The 5,569-nt window shown below is 40.7% G+C and overlaps 1 pseudogene; it reads right to left on the reverse strand.

Moving 5' to 3' along the window:
• Positions 1-945: 945 nt before the first annotated feature.
• On the reverse strand, positions 946-4,619 carry LOC103289710 (putative tRNA (cytidine(32)/guanosine(34)-2'-O)-methyltransferase; annotated as a pseudogene).
• Between the last annotated feature and the right edge of the window lie 950 nt (positions 4,620-5,569).

Genomic DNA, 5,569 nt, shown 5'->3' on the forward strand with positions numbered 1-5,569 from the left:
TTCTAGTTTCTCTTTCTGTGAGTTCATTGTTGGTTTATAAAAAAGTCAATTTCTGGGTGTTAATTTTGGACCCTGCTACGTTGTCGTATTCATTTATTAACTCTTCAAAAGGACTCCTACTAATCGATAAGAATAAAACAATCAAATAGAAAAAAGTGTAAGGTATTTAAACATGTGTTTCTGGATGCATAGATTATCATTGTGAAAATGTTAATGGTTATTCATATTTTTCAGCATATCACTTTTTAACACAACAGCAATGATTCATTTACTTCTGGAAAAAGATAGTTTAAGTATACAAATGTTATAATATTTTATTTATGAATATATCATTTCATAATGTCATTTTATTATTTTAAAATATTCATATCTATATTCATTTTGGTGTACTTAATTTTTTCTTTTTTTGTTGTATTATATGGTCTTTTTTTATTAGTAACTCAAATTATAAGATATCCCATGATACCAATTAGTGATGACCGAGAGTACTGTTTTCTGATTACTCCCACCCTTCCCCTAACAACCCTACTATAAAAATGAACTGATTTGATTTGGTTTTGTGGGAAAGTCACAGGCACTGCTTTTATGATCATGATTTACTATTAGAATTCATATTTGCAAATAAAGCTAAGTTTCAGTTATATTAGTGAAAACGAAGATGTAATATTTTCCTCCATCAAATTCAGGTATACCCCTGGGAAGATTCAGAGAGGAGGCAAGATCTCAGTCAAGAACCCCTGCTGTGGTTCAAACGAACATTCCATGCTGTTTCTTTTCTTGCTGTGTTCATGGTGGTCATTGTAGGTTGCCACCTGAAGCTTGTATCCAGGACCCATTGACGAGATATTTGAAAAACAAGTTCATTCATGCAATGAACTAATGCAAGTTCTGGTTTGACTGACGGCCAACAGCTTCCGAGTTGTCGCAGACTGCCAGCTTAATGTGTTAAGGTGAACAATTCATGTCACTGTCTTCCACCTCAGAGGGTGTGGCTCTGTGGGGCAGCCAGGGGCTGCGGCAATGTGTCCACTGTGCTGATGGGACAGTCCTGGGGCTGGATCTCCTTGGCCAGCTGCCCCCTCTTCTTCAATGTGCAGGCCTCCGGGTACCGAGGAGAGATGGGGGCTGGTGGGTGGAGTGTACTTGTGCTCTGAGCCGTCCTCCAGGTCCAATGGGTAACCGCGGTCCGAATCACAGAAGCTCAGGTCCCCACAGGTCACAAATGGCACAATGATGCGGGTGGGACCATCTAATTGGTTGAGCTCTGGATCAGCAGAGTGGTCCAGCAGAGGTTTCGCCAGGTCCGGCAGGAAGCCTTCAGGGGTCATAACCCTGACAGGCAGCGAAGGCCTCGATGCTGGCTCTTGGATTGGCACAGAGCGCGCTGGAGAAGAAGACACGCAGCTACAGATCAGCGCCCCATCCCGGCCTAGGAAGATCTTGGCTACAAAGCAGCCCCCTGGCTTCAAGACATATGTAGCGATGTTCAGAGCGGCTAGGAGAAGCTGGGCCTACGGATGCTCATCCACAGCACGGAGGTCAGTGACATCGGGAGCCCCGTCGCACACCCCCAGGTCCGCGGGGCAGCCCTCAAAGTGCTGGGTGATCTCCTCGGCAGTGGGCCGCTGGGCGATGGCCCCCTGGATCTGTAACACACCTGGTGGCAGAGCCGTAGCTGGAAGGTCCAAAGCCCCCACCTGGCCAGACCCCCTCGGACTCCCGATCTGCCCGCGCAGCACCTCGCTGCTCCTGTCACAGCTTGGAGTTCCTCACGGCGCTGCAGCGGCTCGAAGGCACTGCGGGCACCGCGGGCGCACCAGCCATTCTCCTCGGCCAGTCGGTGGTAAACATCTCGCTTGTCCTACCACGTCTGTCCCACCGCGCACACTGTTTGCCCAGGGACCCTGGGTCTTCAGGCTCCTCGGGGTCAGCGGCCCAGACTACACAGCTGCAGGGACGAGGGCAAACTTCTCCCCCCCTCGTTCCTGGACAGGGCAGTCGTGACACCTCAGCTGTCTCGGTCTGGACCCACGTCCCCCTGCTCCATGCCCCAAGGCCCACGGTAGCTTTAGGAGTGGGGAGGAGCGGGGCAATGGAGTCAGGGCCGCCAGCAGCCCCAGGCACACCAGTGAGAAATCTCAGGGCTTCAGTTCCTGTCTGCTCTGAGTTGTTCCGAATGCCTATCGTGCAGCCTACATGGCGCAGCCTATGGGCTACTGCAGCGGGGCAAGCCTGTCTTTGTGGGATGCGGAGGCTCCCGCAAGGCCCGGACCCATCAGAACTTGATCAGTTCATCTAGAGATTTATCTAGTTTTAGGAACAACCGGGACCTGTATTTCACAAATTAGACATATAGTACAATTATTAATTGCACTACATTTTTAACAGATATATTTACCTATATTTTAAAATATATTAGTTATTTAATATTTCTAACTGCTTTCTAACAGTGAACAAGTTTTCTATTGTATACTCTGCCTTCACCTCAATATTGTTTGATATTCCAAAGTAAAGATGTCCAATCTTTATAATTAATAGTTGGGTTTATTGATGTATGTAATATAGTGTGTGCTTTCCCTCTTTTTCTCCTTTAGTAATTGATGACATTTTCCTGGGTTTACTTTTCTTTCTGAAAATTGTCAAATATTTATTAACATAATTGTGGAGAAAATTACTTTGTCTCTTTTTATTTGAAAATGTCTTCATTTTACTCAGTACTTTAAAAACAATTTGTCCCAGATGGTGTGTCTCAGTGATTGAGCCTCGACCTATGACCCAGGAGGTCACAGTTAAATTCCCAATCAGGACACAGGCTTGATCCCTAGTTGGGGATATGCAGTAGGCAGCCAATCAATAATTCTCTCTCATCATTGATGTTTCTATCTCTCTCTCCCTCTCACTTCCCTTATGAAGTCAATAAAAGTATATTTTAAAAATTTGCTCTATAAAATTCTGAGAGAAATGTTTTTTCATAATATTAAAAATGATATTCATCTTCTAATGTATACTATTTCTGACAAGGGATTGGTTATTAGACAGATATGGTCTTATCTTTCATTTTTATTGGTGTGCTTAACATTTTTTTTTCACTTCACTTTTAATGTTTTATTTTTTAACTATTACAGGAACTTCACAAGTTCAGATGTTTGAGAGGATTCACAGGAACCGATAGAGCATACAAACCTAAGGTTTTTATTTAAAGGGGAAAGATAAGGTACAGAAAGAGAAAGTAAGTACAGGCAATTATTAGAGTTCTTAGAAACATCCAGATGCAAGCTTACTAGTGCCTTTATTCACACATGGACATATGTACTTCTTCAGTTTGAATCACAAATTCTGTGCAGTGAATCTTAGCTCAAGGCAGAAGTTCCCAGTGGAGTCTTTAATGCCTCTTTGGTCAATCCAGGCTGCCTAACCGATTATGCTGGGTGAAAATCACCAGTAAAAATCTAGTTTTAGGGATTACCTAGGGAATTTCAAATCCTAAACAGCATGTCATGAACCTCACTGCCTTTACTGTGGCCAAGAGTCTAAGTCAGACATCTTGAGGTCCCTAAAGATAAAGAATCCCCAGTACAGCTGTAAAATAACTATCGCACACAACCATCATATTCACATCATATTCTGGATGTGAATTTATTTTTCTTTATCCAGTTCAGTTCTCAAAATATACGCCATCCTTCTTCTTAAACTTTGAACTTTATATAACTAATTTCAATAAGCAGTATATAAACATATGACAAAAATAAATGCATATTGTATACCTACTCAGTTACATAAAAGCACAGATTGCTAGGTGGGCAGATATAGTACCCCTTTTGGTTGCTTTTGCCCCATATACTCTTTTTTAAATTTATCTTTATTGTTGAAAGAGTTTCAGATGTCCCTCTTTCCCCCCATTGACTCCCTCTACCCTGGGGTCTCACCCCACCCCCGGCCTTCACTGCACTATTGTCTGTGACCATGGGTTATGCATATATGCAAATAAGTTCTTTGGCTAATCTCTAACTCTTTTCATTTCTAAAATGTCCGCTACTTGTTTGTTAGACCTTTTAATTTTATCCCCAAATTCTCACATGCTCTGCTTTGTGTTTTTTATTCAGGTGTTTCAACCTGAATGTTTTCTAGCTCACTCATGCTCTTTCTCCTCTGGTTCAATATGTTGAATTAATCTATTGAGTCTTTAATTTTAATTTTTGGGTTTGTATAATTTTTGTTTGATTTTTATCCCAATTTCCTGGTTAAATTACTTATTTTACCATCAATTTCCTTGAATATATCAATCACAATTATTTTATAACCTATGTGTATAAACACAAATAACTCCATCATTTCATTGTTCTTTTGTGTACATGTAGATCTTTTCATATTTTCTTGGGCCTCTTCCTAGTGAACTTGGTAATACGTTATTGGATGTCATATATTATGTAAGAAACATTACAGGATCTGGATGATGCCATCTTCTAGAGACGATTCACCTTTTACTCTGAAAAACAGTGAGACAGATCAAAATAAGCAATTGGATGAGCTGACTTACTCAGGGGTACATTTTTAATAAGACCTTTTTCTGCCTTGGGTTTGCTTCTTCTTCTGGGATGTAACCCTTTAGGGGTTTCCATCTTGGAATATGGATCATTTACTAAGACCCTTTTTCACTGATGAGTACTGAACTACAGTCTTTTATTGTTTTGTTTTATTTTTGTTTTCTCAGACCCATAAGACAGTTGAACCTTCTGTTTTGCTTTACAAAAATTGTCCTATTTAACTTCTTAAATTCTTGCCCTAGGAAGTTAAAGAATTAAAAAAAAATCCTTAAAGGGAACAAACATTGTGTAGTCATTGACTCCCAGAATGAACTCTTATTAATTGGGAACAGGTTTAGACTCCCTGCCTAAACAAACAACAAATTAGACATATACATGAGAAAGTGGTTTTGAGACTTGAACAACAAGCAGTGAAGGACAGTGATACCTGAAAGAAAGGCAATAAATGAGTCCCACAACTGTTCTATCTTTCTACTTGCAGGATTATCGAGCTGAGAAATGGGGGTGGGAGTTTGGTAGGACAAAGTAAAGAAAGACTAGTGAACTAAGTGAACTGAGACAGAGTTCATTGTTTTGAGGAAACTAGAATTCTCAAGGCAAAGTGCCAGGAGAGAGAAAGCTGTATGGAGAGAAGGTTACATTTGCCAGCAAGTTTTCCGCTAAATACTATTAACATATATGTGTGAAGAAACTATTGAGGCCAGGGAAAGAACTGCATAAAGGGAATAGCGGGAACAATTGCCACAGGACTGGAATGGTTTGTTTCCTCATCAACTAGAGTAAATTTGTTGAGTACAGCTTTAACAAAGTAAGCTTACAGAATGAGCAGAGCGCATCTGAGTAAGAAGGAGGGAGTGCCCATTCTTTCAGGTAGGTAATAGCGAGTTACAGGTGGGCAAGAAAAACCTGTTAGAGCAAAATCTGAGAGATAAAATATATAACAAGGCTTAAAAACATACTAGAAATTATACCAATTGACATTTTAAATGTCATTTCATCTAATATGATTAAATATATAATTATTT

Source organism: Eptesicus fuscus, chromosome 8 (genome assembly GCF_027574615.1).
Source record: "Eptesicus fuscus isolate TK198812 chromosome 8, DD_ASM_mEF_20220401, whole genome shotgun sequence".
NCBI classification, from domain to species: domain Eukaryota; kingdom Metazoa; phylum Chordata; class Mammalia; order Chiroptera; family Vespertilionidae; genus Eptesicus; species Eptesicus fuscus.